The sequence below is a fragment of the Stomoxys calcitrans genome, chromosome 5, assembly GCF_963082655.1.
Source record: "Stomoxys calcitrans chromosome 5, idStoCalc2.1, whole genome shotgun sequence".
NCBI classification, from domain to species: Eukaryota; Metazoa; Arthropoda; class Insecta; order Diptera; family Muscidae; genus Stomoxys; species Stomoxys calcitrans.
The window spans coordinates 123,928,710-123,948,897 of record NC_081556.1 but is presented as its reverse complement, the minus strand read 5'-3'; the positions used below and the strand labels follow the sequence as shown (position 1 = coordinate 123,948,897).

General features: G+C 38.3%; 1 protein-coding gene across 2 annotated transcripts in view; it reads right to left on the bottom strand.

Moving 5' to 3' along the window:
• LOC106091694 (sodium-independent sulfate anion transporter) overlaps positions 1-20,188 on the bottom strand; it is an 80,320-nt gene that overhangs the window by 56,636 nt on the left and 3,496 nt on the right. The gene's annotated exons all lie outside the window — the stretch shown is intronic.

The following is a 20,188-nucleotide window of genomic DNA, read 5'->3' as shown; positions in this document are numbered from 1 at the left end:
GACAGCATAACCTTCTTTTGGTGGATATCAGCCTTTGAAGTGGTTTGAGCTGGTTCACCATGCTTGGACCATGATCGTTTTCGACTAACGTTGTTGTAAACAATCCATTTTTCATCTCCAGTTATGATTCGTTTTAAAAACGGATCGAATTCATTGCGTTTAAGGTGCATATCATAAGCGTTGATTCGGTTTGCTAAATGAATTTCTTTCAATACTTGTGGTACCCATATTAAAATTGACGCCAAACAAACAAATGTAAACAAGATTTCGCGCACTTTTTTTCTAAAGCAAGCTAAAAGTAACAGCTGATAACTGACAGAAGAAAGAATGCAATTACAGAGTCACAAGCCGTTGAAAAAATTTGTCAACGCCGACTATATTACTACTATATTACCGACAATTACTTTTTGGGCAACCCAATATTTAACAACACAAAGTTAGTTTTCAAAAATGCGATGTGCTCTCAGACGACATGTATGTTACAAAGATTGGCTCACAGGTATAAAATCACATTACGACTACAAAGTTGTCCTTATGCACTAGGCCTTGAATCCGAGAAAGCAGTATGCTCCCAGCGGGTTAGCACGAGCGACACATTTTCAGCTAATGACACCGCATTCAAGAAACCGAAAATTGACCTGAAACCCAATGTCCACAATTATGGCCTTTGTAAATGAGTAGAAACCAGATAGGAGGCTTGCAAATTGCAAATTTTGCCCATGAGCAATCCACTAAGGGACAGGGGCAAACTTCTCACATATCAACTTTAACCTCAATGATAAGGAACCTCCTTTTTTTTAGCCCAGTTCGAACGGCGTGCCGCAGTGCGACACCTCTTTGTATAGAAGTTTTTCCATGGCATAGTACCTCTCAAATGTTGCCAGAATTAGGAGGGGATATTCTGATAGTCTCGCCAGGATTCGAGCGTTCAGCGTCATAGACAAGTCCTAGTGGTATACAATGCAGGCACCTGCCGCGTTGGCCTAATCCTGCAGGGCTCTTAACCCCGGGTGAATATATTGCGTCCACCAACGCCCCCACATATAGCCTAAGCTATGCATGGGTACCAGTTCGAGTTCACGTTGTCCGGACGTGTTCTCCCGCTTGGTAAGGGTCTATGGGTTACGGCACCCGGTTGCAATGCAATTTCACATCGAGCTGGCGTTCTACCCGCGATTTGGGTCCAAACCACAACCACCACGTTACTCCCCACTGGGGCCTCACCATAGTCGGGCTGGAATCGAAATTTCAGGGGCCCCCGACTCCCGTGGTACCAGATTAAGGACTCCGGTCAGACCTCGTAGCCGAAGATACAACCAGTTGAATCCCAAACGGTTCCGGACTGGTCACCTGAAAGGAAAACGGCCAAAGCCATTTCTCCAAAATCCCCCATCCCCCAAAACCCCCACCACCACCAAGATCAAAAACATAGTCGCCAACAAAACGGACTAAAACCAGAACGGACGTAAAAACGGGCAAAATACCCAAACACGTAAATACGGACGAGAACCCTATAGGGACAAAAGCAGACAATTCCCTTTACGGACATGACGGACAGAACGAACGGACAAAAACAGACATTTCCCACTACGGACGAGCACACAAAAGCGGACAAACATCAAGAGCCAAACCATCGGACGACCTCGCCAGAGGCCTATCAACGCCCACCTAACATCCTCCTCCTATCAAACACCGCCCTCGCAAAGGTGGCCAACCTCGCAAACGTCCCAGAGTCCAACAAGGCCCTGCTCAAATCCCACAACCGCTCTGCTTAGGATATACCCATGGCACCTAAGTCCCTGATGTCCGAATAGTACGGGCACTCAGTCAGTAAGTGCACCACGTCCTCAACCACACCCCCGCAGGCAAGACAACCTGCAGTCGTCGCCAGACCCCTCCTATGCATAAATGCATTGAGAGAGCCATGTCCCGTCAGTAAAAACCCAAGACTCAGGCCAAAGCCAAAATCGGGTTTGCCCAATACCAACGTCGTAACCCATCCATTGTCACTGTCAGTCCAACGTGTCCTCCACCTATCATAAAGGCACTCCAAAAGATGTGCCTTAAGCCGCCTAACATCCCCATTCGCCAGATCCGGATCAGGAAGCCAATCCCTTTCAGCAACCGGAAGACCCCTTCAGCGTCATAGACAGACATGCTAACTTCTACACTACGGTGGCCTCGATATGATGATTACCGAGGAATAATGGAAGATGGTGGAAAGCAAATTCGTATTCGCCGTATCAGAATGAGTGAGGAACGACGCTAAAGAGATGCCCTTTTTTTGGTAATATTGCCACAAGGAGCTTTTTTAAAATATTGGCCTGCACAACAGTGGATATCCTGGAGTGGCTTAGAGGCTGCGTGGCTGGCATGGGCGTACTGGATGGTGCTAAGCTAAGGTTTATGCCAGAAAAAGAGTTGCCAAGAGAGGCCAGAATAAGAGTTTTTATTACTGGCCCGATATTAAACGGCTGAAGGCAAGAACTAACCCTCATCAAAATGGCAGATTTTGCGAAAGGATCCCCGCCTCGAAAAACGGAAGGAGTGTAATTATTGCGGACAATGAAGATACTATGAAGAAACTGGAGTTAAATAGCTACCGCATAAACGTAGGGTTTACAAGCTCCTTCGCAAGGACCATTGCTGATATGGAGGATAGAAGTAGGACCACTAGTAAGTACCGGATAATTAATGTGATTCAGATAAATTTCCACCACTGTGTAGCGGCCACTTATAATCTTATCCTCCATTTGAACAGCAACGTGAAAGATGTGGCATTGATTCAAGAACCGTGGAACAATGGGGACAGAATCATGGGGCTCGAAGACACCAACTATGATAACATCAATAAGAAAGATAAGACAAGAACCTGAAATGTTTTTATTTTAACCAATTTGTTCCCTTCCTTTCCACATGATAATGAGCAGGCTCCTCCTCCTATGGTGGTTAGGTACCTCATTCGATACTGTAAGGATTTACTATTCGGATGCAACGCTAACGCTCATCGCAACCTTTGAGGGAGTACAGAGAGAAATGTGGCCGACGCCACATTTGAAGTTTTTAACAGAAGGGAGGTCCTAGATCTCCCTATGAGTAATATGCAGGGATTTGTTATCTCCGAACGAACAGTCTTGGAGTGTAAGAACAAGATTAACGCATTTTCTGAGGATGCCACAATCCGCATCCTTTGTGTGCTGGGGCATAGCGGAGTAAGGGAGAATAAAAGCAGACGATTTGACTGTGAAGGTCATAGGACTGCCGTCAATAAACTTGGTTACCCCAAAGCCTTTCGGCTCGACGCATTCCAAATTATGGGCGTGGATTACGAACGCGCCTGTAACACTGTGCAATAGCAAAACGGTCAGTAGGATGGCGAAAATCCTATGAGGCGATCCAGATTGTGAGAAGGCGAGGCTATTACTGGAAGGAAATAAGAAGGTCAGTTGTGCTTTCGGTATCATAACAGGACACATAGGACTGCGAGCTCACTTATGTGACAGCATGTGTAGGGCATGTGGGAAGGAAGATGAGGCGTTGGAGCATTTCATATGACATTGCCCGGCTTTCGTGGCTAAAAGGCACCGGTTCTTAGGTTGGGACATAAAACCAGACATGAACCAACTTAGGGTCGTGGTATGGAAAACAATTAAGGATTTTGTAAGTAGCACGGAATTCCTAATTTATAATTATTTTTTCCGAGGTTATTTTTTAGTTTTTAAAGCGCACAACAAGCCGATTATTGGGTTAGGTATATGTCCATAGTGGCATGTGGCGGATTAATATCCGCACCCTCTTTTCAACCTACTTCTACTATGGATAGCTTATCACAATGAAGCATACTGACTTCAGACTTAACTCGTCTTGATGGATTTTGACAATTGGAACGTTTATGGAGGTCTATCCAGATTTTGTTTTCCACAAGTAATGCTGCTTTCTATAAGGGGGCCACCATAGTTCAGAGGTTACCATGTCTGCCTCTGACGCTGAACGCCTGAGTACAAATCCCTGCTATAATATCAGAAAAAAATTTCAAAGGACGTTTCCGCTTCTAGTGCTGGCGACACTTGTGAGGTATTGGGTTGCCCAAAAAGTAATTGCGGATATTTTAAAAGAAAGTAAATGCATTTTTAATAAAACTTAGAATGAACTTTAATCAAATATACTTTTTTACACTTTTTTCTAAAGCAAGCTAAAAGTAACAGCTGATAACTGACAGAAGAAAAAATGCAATTACAGAGTCACAAGCTGTGAAAAAATTTGTCAACGCTGACTATATGAAAAAACCGCAATTACTTTTTGGGCAACCCAATATTTAGTTGTGCTATTGAGCCGTGTAAACTTCTCTAATAAGTGGTGTCGCTCTGCGGCAAGCTGTTCGGACTTTAAGCTTAAAATTGTATCGGACAACACTCATTGATATGAGAGAAGTATCCCCGCTGTTCCTTAATGGAATGTTCATGTGCTAATTTGCATTTTGCAATGCTGCTTTCTAGTAGTGTATCCTGTGAAATTGGACAAAAAGTACACAAGCATCATAGATTTTGTCTTGGTCAACTAAATAAAACCAACAAAGTGCCTAAAAATTAATCTATTTTATATATGTACATATCTCCTAATATATACAGTTCTTCACATTTGACGCACGCCACCTGCATATATACTCGCAGATGAGTAAACCAGCTGTCATATTAATCATCAAGGCTGGCTGTATGATTAATTAGTTAAACTAATAATATTCGGTTTAAAAGGTTTGAGCTAAACTAATTAAATCAAACAAAAAATAAGAAAAGAAATAATAAAACGTTATTTGTACATGTGACGTGTATGTGCATAAATTAGGTCAATGTGTTTTAGTTGCATCTGGTCGTCAGATGGTGGCTTGGCTAGCACACATTTTTTATTTATTTTTTTAATGATTTTATTTAAACCAGAAATAATAAAATAATCACAAGTAACAAGGCATTAAGTTCTGGCAATGACAAACTTCAGACACCTACCACCACATTTCGAAAAAATGGTCCGATTTGTGCCAAATCCAGCAAGGACGAGGATCGGTGTATATAGCAGCTATATCTAAATATGATCCGATCAGCACCATATTTAAAAAGGCTGTATAGAGGTCTAATACAATTCTATAACTAAACTTTCCATGAACATTCCTTTAAGTAACATGGGATACTTCTTTCGTATCAGTCAATGCAGTCCGTTTAAGTTTAAGCTCAATGATAAGGAGCCTTCTTCTTTTAATGCCGAAACCGAAAGGCGTGCGTAATAGCGACCTGCTTGGGAGAGAAGTTTTAACATGGCAGGATACCTCATAAATGAAGTCAGCATTAGTAACGCCGGGGTTTGAACCCAGCCGTTAGGCGTCATAGGCGGACATGCTAAGCTCTGCGCCACGTTGGCCACCAGTATATGTGTAAAATGTCAGGCGGATATCTTTCGTTCGATCGCTATCGTAATTTCGACAAACAGCCAGACGGACGGACATGGCTAGATCAACTTCAAATGTTAAGACGATCAAGAATATATACTGTCGGACAAAATAAAGTGCAGTTGTGTACCCTTGATCATTAATCCTCAATATTTTTTATTTGCGAGTACTATTTAAACTCGTTCGTTCAGTTTTTACACTCGTTCGTTCAAGTTTCTGATGTAAAAGTATTGTAGTGTAAAAAAGGTCGCAACCTAATAAAGTGCGTTATTTGCGATAAGTTATTAAAAAAGAATAAATTGTTGCATATTGCTTTTTTTGTTCAATATTGCTTAAATATATAGAAAATAAGCATGGACTATTATTTTTTCAAAAAGAAGCCATTAACCGAAACTTAAAAAGATATGTTGGTACAAGATCTCAAACATGGGATGAAATTGAAAGCTTTGAGTTCCAAGTGTAAAATATCAGAAACTGGGCTCAGAAAAATGATTGCTTTGTATAAAATAAGGAAGTCAAATAAAAGTTTGAAAAAATTATGTGGCAGAAAACGTAAGACGACGATGTCTTGAAGATTATCATATAGCAATTCTAGCAAAGAGAAATTCTTTAACGACAGCCAGAGATATAAAAGAGAAGCTAGAATTAAATATTTCGTCTCGAACTGTCCATGGAAGACTTAATGAAAGGGGTTTAAAAAGAGCCTTAGCCAAGAATAAAACATCTACAAACAGCCAATAGAAAACAAGTAAAAAGGCGTTAAGTTCGGCCGGGCCGAATTTTTGATACCCACCACCTCGGATATAAATGTGAACCACCTTTCGTCAAAATCCGGTGAAAATGCATACCTTATGCCCATAGCAGCTATATCGAAATATGTTCCGATTTGAACCTAATCTGGACCGATTATGAACCAAGTTGCAGAAAAATTTCGAAGAGCCTAACACAAATCACTGTCCTAAATTTCGGCGAAACGAGACAATAAATGCGCCCTTTATGGGCCCGAAGCCTTAAATTGAGAAATCGGTCTGTATGGCAGCTATATAAAATTCTGGACCGATCTGTGCCATATTGCAGAAATAAGTCGAGGGGCTTAACTTAACTCCCTGTCCCAGGTTTCGGCGACATCGGCCAATATATTTATATATATTTATTTTTCCTCTTCAGAAGTTGGTAGGCTCGTAAAAATTGACTCTAAAATGACTGCACAGCACTATGTAAATATTTTGGAAGAAAATCATAATAGCAGTGCGGAGAAAATGGGCTTAAAGGAGTTCATCTTTCAGCAAGACAACGACCCCAAGCACACGAGTAAGGTCGCTAAAGAATATATTGAAGAAAATAATGTTGAAAAATTAAATGGCCTGCTCAAAGCCCTGATCTAAACCCCATAGAGCGTCTTTGGGCAATCCTAGATGACAAAATCTCGATGGAATCCAGATCAAATCTTCAAACATTTTGGGGAACAATGCAAAGTGAATGGAGGGCAATTCCAACAAATACTTTGAAGAACCTTGCGTTAAGTATGCCGAAAAGATCGAGAGAAGTCATAAATAACTAAGGAGGAGCAACTTCGTACTAACATTTTGTTCAGTGTACAAAATGGCATTTACTTTTGCTAAAGAACTTTAAACTCTTTGTACTCCTAATTCAAGTACATAACTCACACTTGGATCAATTCTTTCTTTTTAAGACGTAAATATTGATTATGTTTGGATTTGTTATACACTTATTTAAATAAAAACATTATTAGCTTAATTAGCAGAAACGCGTCAAAATAACTGCAACGGAATTTAGAAACATATATTTAAAGAAAATCTGTACAAATATAATAAACTATTCTTGAAAATAATTAAACCGAAAGCCAGCTTGGACGACTTGTCGGCATGGGTTATCGTTAAACGATCGTCACATTATTTTATTTTTTTATCTTATTGGGATCAAAAGGAAAAAAATGGAGGGTACGCAGAAAAAATATTGACTTAAATTTTACCCAATCAAACATGGCATTGACTAATAAAAACATGTTTTAAAAAGTAATTAATTGCTTTAATATATATATATATATATATATATATATATATATATATATATATATATATATATATATATATATATATATATATATATATATATATATATATATATATATATATATATATATATATATATATATATATATATATATATATATATATATATATATATATATATATATATATATATATATATATATATATATATATATATATATATATATATATATATATATATATATATATATATATATATATATATATATATATATATATATATATATATATATATATATATATATATATATATATATATATATATATATTACCAATGTATATATATATATATATATATATATATATATATATACATTGGTAAAAAGACGTATGTTTAACAAATTTTTAATTGCACGAATTAAAAATGTTATTTCAAAGCATACACGGTATGTATCTATTTCTACAAAATGCAGGACGTCTCAGGTAGGGTGTAATCCACACAGCCTGGAACTTCGGATATTGTATCAAGGATAACACAGTGTCCGTGGCCGCCATATAACCAATGAGAAAGCTTCCTTAACCTCACGGGAGAGGTTGCTGCAATTTGGATACCCACAATGTTCAGAGACATAGGATGTAGCATTAAATTCTGTGCAATAGATGGTGTCGTCCTCAGTGCGGCTGTGATGCACAACATGCCATCCTTTGGATACGGTTTAGTATTGGGCAGTAGGTGGATTTTTGAAGTGCCGTCCACGAGACCACAACACCATATAGCATTATAGGTCTAACAACTGCAGTATATACATAATGTATGGCACGCGGTCTAAACCCCCAACTTTTACCAATGGCTCTCTTGCAGGTGTATAGGTTAAGAGTTGCCTTTCTTGCCCTTTCCAAAATGTTGAATTTGAAGTTCAATTTCCTGTCCAGCAAAACATCCAGGCATTTTACACTTTCTGTTAATGGAAAATTCTCTCCTCCCAAGGAGAAAGGTGCCACTGTAGGCAACTTGTATCTCCTGCTGGAAATAATTACTTCCATCTTGCACGGATTTACACCTAGAGCACTTTCGGCAGCCCACTTCACTGTTGAACGTAGAGCTTCCTGAAGTATATCTCTTAGAGTGCTGGGAAACTTTCCCCTAATCGCAATTGCCACGTTATCAGCACGTTTACACCTTTTTGTTCCAGAGACTATAATATATTGCTAATGGCTATATCCAATGTAGAGGAGATAGTAGTGTTCCTCTGCTGACCCATCTTTTGAGATCCACAGATCCCAAACATGCCGTAATGCATCTTTTAGTAAGTAAGTCATTAAAACACTTTCTTACGGTAGAGTTGATGCCTAGATACTCCAACTCTTTCAGGATTGACGTCGGTTTTACATTATTAAAAGCACCTTCTATGTCAAGAAATGCTACCATTGTATATTCCCCGACAGCGAGAGAACCCTCTATGTACCCGACTAGGTCGTGAAGGGCTGTTTCAGTGGATTTTCCTTTAATATATGCATGCTGCTGCCGCGACAGACGATCTCCAGGGATCTTTGCCCTAATATATTTTTATATCAACCTCTCAAGAGTCTTAAGAATGACAGATTAATAGAACGAAAATCTTTCGCCTTCGTGTAGCAAGATTTTCCTGCTTTCGGAATGAAAATGACGCGACGAAATCGTGTCACTCCATCCCATAGGTATATATGACATGCTGATACAAGCAAAGTAAATCTCCCTAAGCCAAGGAACCAGTCAATTAAACACAGGGCCTGGCGACTTAAAAGAGTCGAAACTTCTTATCACCTAAAGGATTTTCAGCTCAGACATAGCCTCCGACGAATGCATACCAGTGACAACCTCTTCTGGCGCTACGTTGTCCGTTGGAGAATTTCCGGGAAATGTGTATCAACGAGTAGTTCTAGTGTTTCCTTGCTAGACATTGTCCATACATTTTCTGACTTCTGAATATACGCCACCGTAAAAGGTCTCGAGGACCGTATCCTTAGCCTAGAGGCCTCAGATGTATCCTCCGCGAAGCTGCAGAATTCCACCCAGGATTTGTTATGAGCCTTTCTTAGCTCGTCCTTACATTTTCTTAGCACAGCCTTATAGATATCCCAATTGTGTGGTGCGCTTGTGGCTTTTGCTCTATACTTTATAGGTGGGAAAATGGATATTTCAATGTGTTGAAAAGGAAATGAAGAAATGATTATACCCTCATCCTTCTTCATATACTTTATATGTTCAGCGACAGATATTTGAAACTACTACAAACGGATTTACTAGACTAGTATACTCCATCCAATGGTGGGGTATGAACAATTTACCCTACAGGGATCCATAAAATAATTTTCTTTACTCTACCTTGATATACACGTACATACATACACATATTCAAATAAAATACTCTTGGTATGATCATTTAAAAATTTTATTTTTATATTTACCCACAAAACTCTATGCCGGTCATAAACAAATAAATCTACTTGGAATGCCTGAAAGTGTTACGAATTCAGTAGTAAATGCAATTTTTTTTTGCCGGTTTCAGGTAGCCAGCCGTTGTTGTAGCTGTTCTGGACAAACAGTTTTTTCAGCCATGTGAACCCCCGAGGATGAGTTATACAGTATTTGAAAGAATACATGTTTAAAGCCTCAATACAATTTTCAAGTTTTGAAAGTTAATAAAAAAGACGGTTTTAGCACTATTGAAGAATTTTTTTATTCATCAGAGACTTAAAAGACAACTAAGAAGTTTTTTTTACCTAAATTGGCAGTCATCTGGGATTATCATTCAGGGAGTTGTGAGTGTCGATTCTCACACCTGAAGCCTTGCATTGTAGCTACTGTCGTATCACAATTGAAAAAAATTGTCCAAGTGAGCCTAATTTTAGATAGGCACTATAAGCCAACCCTAGCTTAACCCCAAATGAGACGATTGGTGTTTTTTGTGTCCCTTTAAAAATTTTCAAAAATATTATGTGAATATGTATGGAAGATGGGTGTATAAAAGAAACACTGACTAAGGAAAACACTCTTTTTATAAAGGGTGATTTTTTTGAGGTTAGGATTTTCATGCATTAGTATTTGACAGATCACGTGGGATTTCAGACATGGTGTCAAAGAGAAAGATGCTCAGTATGCTTTGACATTTCATCATGAATAGACTTACTAACGAGCAACGCTTGCAAATCATTTTCAGTGAATGGGCCCTAGAAAAGTTGGCAGAAAATCCGCTTTTTTATCGACAAATTTTGTTCAGCGATGAGGCTCATTTCTGGTTGAATGGCTACGTAAATAAGCAAAATTGCCGCATTTGGAGTGAAGATCAACCAGAAGCCGTTCAAGAACTGCCCATGCATCCCGAAAAATGCACTGTTTGGTGTGGTTTGTACGCTGGTGGAATCATTGGACCGTATTTTTTCAAAGATGCTGTTGGACGCAACGTTACGGTGAATGAACACATTTCGAACCGAACACTGATTTTGGTAATAAAATTCAATGATTTGCAAGCGTTGCTCGTTAGTAAGTCTATTCATGATGAAATGTCAAAGCATACTGAGCATCTTTCTCTTTGACACCATGTCTGAAATCCCACGTGATCTGTCAAATACTAATGCATGAAAATCCTAACCTCAAAAAAATCACCCTTTAGGAAGTTATTTGTTTTGGTAAGTAAGTCTGAATTGGTATTGCCATTCACTAAGACCTGATTCATAAGAGCTTCTAAGTTGGGTGTCTTCTAGCTGCTGTTGAAACTTCTTAATAAGAATCTGGTAGAAAAATGCTTAGCCTAGTATATCCAGAATGTACACATAACTTCTTACTACGCAGCCTAGTTGTCAAACCTAGGCACGTTTTGGAGCAACAAAATGTTTTAACATCATCAAGTTTAGCTGCCGGGCAATAACATACATGCATTAATTTTTGATGACATATTCCAAAAAAACATATAAAAATTCCACATTATTAAAAAATATACCAAAAAAGGAACGTGAATTTAACAATAGTAACAGGTATACTTTTTTTGTTTAATATTCCAATTGAGCAGATGTATCAGACAACTTTTTTTTATAAATAGACACGTGTCAAGATAGGTGTTAGTGGGTAATAAGCGGGACGAGCCTTCTTTTTTATAGTTTAAAAGGGTGGGTCGTCTCTTTTCTCTCTCTTTAAATGATTTAAATAGGTCAATAAATGGGAAAAATTCCTTTTATAGGAAGCACCTCAACATTTTTCATTTTTTCTATCTTTCCTAATTTTGATCCAGGAGCACGAATCTGAAGTCTTTTTTTTGGGCAAAGGCCCATGGACCCCCCTTGAGAGAAGTGATCCAACCTAGGCAATATGGGTATCAAATGAAATGTATGAGCTTAGCTTAGGTTAGTACACCCCCATCCTATTGTGGTGGGTATAAAAATATGTCAGTACGGATGTGTTAAGTCATATATAAGCGAGTAGATTACGAATATGCAAAAACCTGTCTAAAAATTGACCCCGAAAGGACCTACGGGATCCAAAAACCTGTCTCAAGACCCCGTTGGTCCTTCCCGGATCAATTTTTAGATATGTTTTGGCACATTCGTAATGTACTCGCTTATATATGACTTAACACATCCGTACTGACATATTTTTATACCCACCACAATAGGATGGGGGTATACTAACCTAGTCATTCCGTTTGCAACACTTCGAAATATTGATCTACAACCCTAGAAAGTATATATATTCTGGATCGTCTCGGCATGTCCGTCCATCTGTCGATATCATGATAGCGATCGAACGAATAAAGATATCCGCTGAAAATTTTCAGCAGAGACTTCTTATTGATGTATGTCGTTGCGGATTGGAAGTGGGCCATATCAGTTCCGACTTGGATATAGCTCCCATATGAACCGATCGATTAATTTAAATTCTTGAGCCCCTGGAAGCCGCAATTTTTTTCCGTTTTGGTTGCAATTTTGTACGAAGTGTTTCATTATGATTTCCAGGAACTGCGCCAAGGATGATTGAAAACGGTCAATAGCCTGATATAGCTCCAATATAAACCCAGATCTCCAGATTTGACTCCTTGGGCCCCTGGAAGCTGCAATTATTATCCGATTTGACTAAAATTTTGCATGTCTCTGTATGGTCTAAATCGGTCAACAGCCTGATATAGCTCACATATAAATTAATCTTCTACGTCCCTTTTTTATTAATAATCTATTTCTGACGTGCAAATTCGATTACAGCAACGGATTTGTTTAACCGTTTTTGCAATGGAATTTTTTACGCTTGGCAACAGAAAATATTATGGCATTTTTGCATGTCCACCGAAATGGGGGTATACTAACGATATAATGCCCTTGCGTTGAAATATTCAAATGAATTATCTTGAGCCCATTAAAGGCGCATTTGTTATTCGCTTTTGCTTAAATCAAAAGGTGAGTTCTTCTAAGCGAAATCCCAACCAAACATGGTCCCAATCTGATTTAGATATAGCTGTCATATAGACCGATCTCACGGTGTGGGGTCTTTAGGACATATAAGCCGGATTTTACAACCCGATTTCGCAGAAATTTAGAACAGTGGGTTGTACTAGGTCTCTCTATATCCGTACCGAGTATGGTCCGCATACGACTGTATATACATAGATACCAGACGAAACAGTCCCACCAATGGAGAAAAAGTGCAACACCGGCACAGAAGTAAAGAGGCAGCAACAATAGCCACGACCCGACAATTTTATAAGAAATGGGGGTAAAAAAGGTTATTTAAATTCAAAAAGTAGATGGGTGGATGGAGAGTGATGAAACATTTTGCTTATTTCTCTTGTATTTCTATGTGAAACAAGGCATGGAAATGCGAACAAAACTCAAAATCTTGCATAGATTTACATAAATATGTGTATTAATTTATTCGTACGAGGGCTGCTATATGAGTTCCTGACCTAGGTGCAATCTGGCATTTTCATTGCAAAGTTTGACATTTTCTAGCATAGCCGTAATCAGAACGTTTTGACGTAGCACCATCGTTTACGTTGTTTACAGTGACTTGAAAAAATTAATTTGGCAAAAAATGGAATTAACTCGTTAACATTTTCGCGCGATCATTTTTCACAATTTTCGACGACAAGAGTGCGTTGATGAATTTAAATCTTTGTATGGCCAAGAAGCACCATACTATATCACTGTGAAAAACTACATTAATGAATTCAATCTTGGTCGACGCTTGATCAAAGACGAATTCCGCGATGGAATTCGTGCGTGAACTTATCATGAAAGCTCGTCATGTGTAGAGATTGGCGATGGGTAAATACCCAAAAGGTATTTACCCGGTAAATTGGGTAAATTCCCGGTTATTTACTCATCTATACCCAAACCATCTCTCGGTAGAAACCCATCTCTTGTCATGTGACATACCGTGAGCTAGAGACCTTGAGCATTTCTTTCACCGGCATACATTCGATATTGCATGAACATCTGGCCCTAAAAAAGGTTTATTCACGTTGGATCCCGCAGAATTTGACAATTCCTCAAAAAAAAATTATCGTGTCGATTGGTGCAGAAAAATGTTGATCACAGTTCTTCTAAAGACATTCAGAAGATCGTCACAGGTCACGAGGTCGTCTATGGGTATGAGACCAAAATAAAACAGCAATCGACCGTGTGGGTCTTTGAAGACGAGGCAAATCCAATGAAAGTTCTTCGTGGAAGAAGCACTTCGAAGCAAAGGGTCGCCTGTTTCTTCGGCAAAATTGGTCATGTGGCGAATGCTTCGCTTAAGCAATGTAGGGCGGTTAATTCTGAGTAGTACATCACAATTTGTTTGCCTGAAATCTTCGGAGAAATTCGAAAAAACAAACAACAGAAGACGAAAGATCATTCACCATGACAATGCGAGCTCTGACATATCAGCTCAAACCAGCGCCTTTTTGACCGGCCAAAATTTCGAATTGACGTATCATCCGCCGTACACTCCGGACTTGCCACCCAATGACTTCTTTTATATTAAAATCAAAATGTGATTTAAATAGGACATTTCAGCAAAATCCAGTTTTTCCTTTTCGTTGCACTTTTAACTTAATTCAAATTTTTTTTTTAATTCTGAAAGGGATAATTCTTAGCTTAACTGCCATTAATTATAATTTCTTAAAATTAATTATGTTATAACAGATGCCCCTGCTCCATAAAGGATAGTTTATGAGCAAATTTGCATTACTTTTTTTTAAAAAAATATATTTTTTAAACACTCTGAAACAATTTTTATTTCGACCCGCCCTAATGTACAAATATCCATAACTAATGTGTTTGTTGTGAAAACCAACGCATTCAATTTAAATATACAGCGTTTTAATTAGTGTGACACATCTCATAGATCACTGAATGGATTAGAAAAAAATTGATGAGCAAAATAATATTTTTTGAAAACTTTCCATAGGTTTATTGACAACATGTCTTAATCAAATAATTTTTTTTTTAATTTTATTGTAGTTCATAGTGTATCGTATTATGCATAAATCACAAACTCAAGCGAATAATAAATATTGTTATACGGATTTCTGGACTATGATAAAACAATTAATTGATATTTGTACATGTTTCTAAGTAGTAGCGTTGGATGGGACAATAAGTTTTGACAAAGTTTTCTCACACATTAACTTCCTGGCACATGCAATGGGAAATTTGATAAGAAAATTTCAATAAAGTTTATTCAAACGTATGTATATGTACATATATTAGAATTTTTCAGCAGATAAAACAAACAAATTATTGTCATAGTACAAACATTTCTGAGAAATCGCAAAAGAATTGTGCCCCTGGATCTAATATGTTAGGGCGATATATCCGGTTATGGGGTGATTTGGATCATACAAAATATGAATATAAGAAGTCCAAAACCAATGTGCAAAATTTCTTCCTAGTCGGATATACTTGCGCCCACTAGAGACTCAAGAAGTCCATCAGAAAAATTAGTATATATACACTGATAGAAAAAGGACGGTAAAAACGTGCGTAAACACGTGCTTAAATACTCGAAAGCTGTGAAAATGGAAATAGTAAAAACAACATGATAAAGTCTTTTGTGTGGTAAAGGATGCTATGTTGGTGTATTCATATGAAAACCACTTCTGGGAATCAATGGGTATGGAATCATTTGCTGAATACAAGGAATCCAGGCTGATAACGGTGTAAAATTATTTTTGTAATTATTTAATTATAATTGTTAACTTAAATAAACGAAATGAAAAATAACACATTTTCAATGGCTTTTTATTTTGGTTCATTAGGGGGTGGAATATTCAATAACGATTTGGTATAAAACCGATACCGGTTTGGTACTAAGACCAATAACAGTTTGGTATTAAAATCAATACCGGTTTGATACTAATACCAATAACAGTTTGGTATTAAAATCAATACCGGTTTGGCACTTAAACCAATAACAGTTTGGTATTAAAATCAATACCAATTTGGTAATAGGGCTAGTATGAAATGGTACTAATCATTTCATATTTCATCCATACCATGCGGTATTGACGTCCTACCATAAGGTGTTGCTTTACTATCAACACCGTATGGTACTGAAATAAGCACGTTTGGTATCAATCTTCTATGGGTCTAGGAGCTGTATGGTCGGATCTGGACCAGACTCGGCACGGAGGTAGAGGGATCTAACACACTTTTTACTTAGGTTAGGTTGAAAAGAGGGTGTAGATATTTATCCACCCCATGGCACTAGGGACATACACCTAAGCCAGTAATCGGGTTGTTGTGCGCTCTAAAAAATATAAAGTAACCTCTAAAAAGAAATTTTTAAGTTAGGAACTCCGTGCTACTTACAAAATCCTTGCTTTCCATACCACTCCCCAAACATGGTTCATGTCTTTTATTGTGTCTCCACCTAAGTACCGGTATCTGTTAGACGCGAAAGGCGGGCAATGACAAGGAAATGCTCCAACGTCTTATCATCTTCCCCGCATGCCCTACACATGCCATCACTTGCCACACCGATTTTACATAAATGAGCTCGTAGTCCTATGATACCAATAGCAATACTAACCCGCTATAATACCAATAGCAATACTAACATCTTTCTTACTTCCTTTCAGTAATAGCCTCGCCTTTTCACGATCTGGATCCCCCATAGGATTTTCGCCGTCCTACCGACCGTTTCGCTGTTCCACAATGTTGCATGCGCATTCGTCGCCCATTCCCTTAACTCGGACAGCGTCGACCCGAAAGGGTTCGGATTAACTAAGTTTATTGACGATCTGGATCCCCCCATAGGATTTTCGCCGTCCTACCGACCGTTTCGCTGTTCCACAATGTTGCATGCGCATTCGTCGCCCATTCCCTTAACTCGGACACCGTCGACCCGAAAGGCTTCGGATTAACTAAGTTTATTGAAGGCTGGCCTTCACCGCCAAATCGTCTGCCCTTTCATTTGTTATGGCCCGGCACCCAAACATAACGGAGTAAGGGGAAATGAAAGGGCAGATCAACATTGTGGGACAGCGAAACGGTCGATAGGATGGCGAAAATCCTTACTTAACTTTTGACTTTAATTGGCTATGACAGAAAATTTATCTTCTAGTCGAACATAGAATAGCTTTCCAAGCGCTTTGATCTACTATGCTCCTTGTTCTTTTGTTATGACTTCCAAGAACTGTGACAAGTACGTTCTAAATCGGTCAATAACCTAATATAGCTCTCCAATCTCCCGATTTGAATTGTTGAGCCCCTGAAAGTCGCAATGGATATCGGATTTGGTTGAAATTTTGCACGGAGTGTTTTGTTATAGCTTCCAAGAACTGTGACAAGTACTTTCTAAATCGGTCAATAACCTGATATAGCTCCCTTATAAACCAATATCCCGATTTGAATTTTTGACCCCCAGAAAGTCGCAATGGACATCCGATTTTGCTAAAATTTTGCACGGAGTGTTTTGTTACGAATTTCAAACATCTGTGCCAAGTACGGTGCAAATCTATCACTAGCTCGATATAGCCCCCATATATACCGAACACCCGATTTGAAATCTTACGACCTGGGAGCCGCAATTGTCATTCGATTAGGCTGAAATTTAGCACGGCGTGTTTTGTTATGATTTTCAACCGATCTCCCAATTAATCTTCTACGGCCCCAAAAATTTCAATTTGTGCTTGATTTTCAGAAATTTGATACATAAAATACATATGTATATGTCTTCAACTGAGTTCATCTGTGGAGATTTTTTGGCAGAATCTATGGTGGTGGCCTACCAAGATTCGGCCCCTTCGAACTAAGCACATTTTTACTTGTTTGGTCATTAACAAATCGATTTTTCGACTTTTTCGACAATTACGTATTCGATTTATAGAAGAATTGATTTTTCAACTTTTTTCATTATTGATAATCGATTTCTGAAGTGCAAATTCGATTAAAGCTAAGGATTTTATTATTCGTTTTCGCAATGGAATTTTTTAGCTCATTACGCTTGGCAACAGAAAATATGTGGAATTTTTGCATGTCCATCAAAAAAGGGGGGTATACTAACGGAATAAGGAACTTGCGTTGAAATTTTAAAAAGAATTGGGTCTTGAACCTATTAAAGACTCATTTATTATCCAATATTGTTGAAATATCAAAAAGTAAATTCTTCTAAGCTCTTGACATCCTAGACAAACATAGTCCTAACCTGATTTAGATTTAGCTGTCATATAGATCGATCTCACGGTGTGGGTTCTTCGGACATATAAGCCGGATTTTACAACCCGATTTCCCCGAAATTTTAAACAGTGGATTGCACTAGGTCTCTCTAACCGAACCGAGTATGGTTCGCATGCGACTATATTATGATACCAGCCGAGCCGGTCCCACACCGCTCCCCTTTCTTTAACTCTCGTACGAGGTCAGCTTTATGAGTTCCTGGCCTAGGTCACACAAATGTTGCCAGGTGCAATCTGAAATTTCCTTTAGAAAGTTTGACATTTTGTAGCCTAATGGTACTTAGAACCTTTTGATCTAGGACCATCCTTTGTGTTGTTACAGTGACTTCATTTGACAAAATAAATTTGTAAAAAAATAAGGAATTAACTCGTTCAAAACGTGCTATAATTTTTCACAACTTTCGACGTAAATTATCACGAAAAGGGTGCGTTGATAAACTTAAATCTTTGCATGGCCATGAAGCACCATCCTGTAGCACTGTGAATAACTGGTTTAATGAATTTAATCGTGGCCGAGCTCGCTTAAAGACGAATTCCGTAAAGGTCGTCCAAAGGTTGTTTTATCAGAGAACAAGATCACCATGTGACATACCGTGAGATAGACACCTTGAGCATTTCTCCCACCAGCATATATTCGATATTGCATGAACATCTGGCCGTAAAAATGAACATCATGAACATCTGGCCGGTTTGTTCCGTTGGATCCCACACAATTTGACTATCGCTCAAAAAAAAGAATCGTGTCGATTGGTGCAAAGAAATTTTGAAAAAATACGATCGTCGGCCTTCGAATGACATTTACGACCATAAGATTGTCACTATTGACGATCTATCCTTATGAGCCCAAAACAAAACAGCTATCGATCGTGTGGATCTTCGAAGACGAGGCAAATCCAATGAAAGTTGCTCGTAGAAGGAGCACTTCTGAGCAAATGGTCGACTGTTTCTTCGGTAAAATTGGTCATGTGGCGAATATTTCGCTTGAGCAATATAGGACGGTCAATTCTGAGCTGTACATCACAATTTTTTTGTCTGAGGTCTTGGGAGAAATTCGAAAAACGAACAACAGAATGTTTATTGTTCAATGTTTAATGTTTGCTTTGATTTGGCTGTTCTGTTGTTTTCTCAAAGTACGAGACAAGACACGTTGCTCTTGTTATGAATTTGTTTTGTTCAAAAATAATTGAATTAAAAACAATAAAGAAAACCTTCCAAAGACCGAAGACACAAAATACCACCTGCATATTGTTTTAATTAGAATCGTCACAATATATTTGAATTCTTCTGCATATAAAACAAACAAATTATTGTCACAGTACAAACATTTCTGAGAAATCGCAAATGAATTGTGCCCTCTAGAATCTTTAGGCTGAAGACGCCAAATCGGTTTATAAGGGCGCAATATCCGGTTATGGGGTGATTGGGTTCAAGCATAGCATCGATGTAAGAAGTCAAAACACAATATGCTAAATTTCTAGAGACTCAAGAAGTCAATCAAAACAAATTGTTTTTTATAGGAGCTATATGCTCGGAACTGGACCAAACTCTGCAGGGAGGTAGAGGGATCTAACACACTCTTTACTTAACTTTTAACATTAATTGGCTATAACAAAACATTTGTATTTTAATGCGTTTAACTATGTCATCAAACTCGTACCGTTCATGGTTCATACGACGCCGATACTCTCCATTAATGCAAACTGTTCGATGAATTGAACGAAGAATCTTTCTCTCAAACACTCCAAAACCATATAACAACACGGGTAGTATCAGTGTCTTGTATAGTGTGATCTTTGTCTGTTGAGAGGTGGCCTTATTTCTAAACTGCTTACTCAATCCAAAGTAGCATCTGTTTGCCAGTATTTTTCTTCGTTTTATTTCAAATCTGGTGTCATTCGGTTACGGCGATGCCGAGGTAGATAAAGTTGCTGACTATCTTAAAGTTGTGGTTCCCAACTTTCTCAATTTTCTTTATCTGATCTGATAGGATTTGATACTATCCATTTTGATTCCCTTTCAATTCTTTC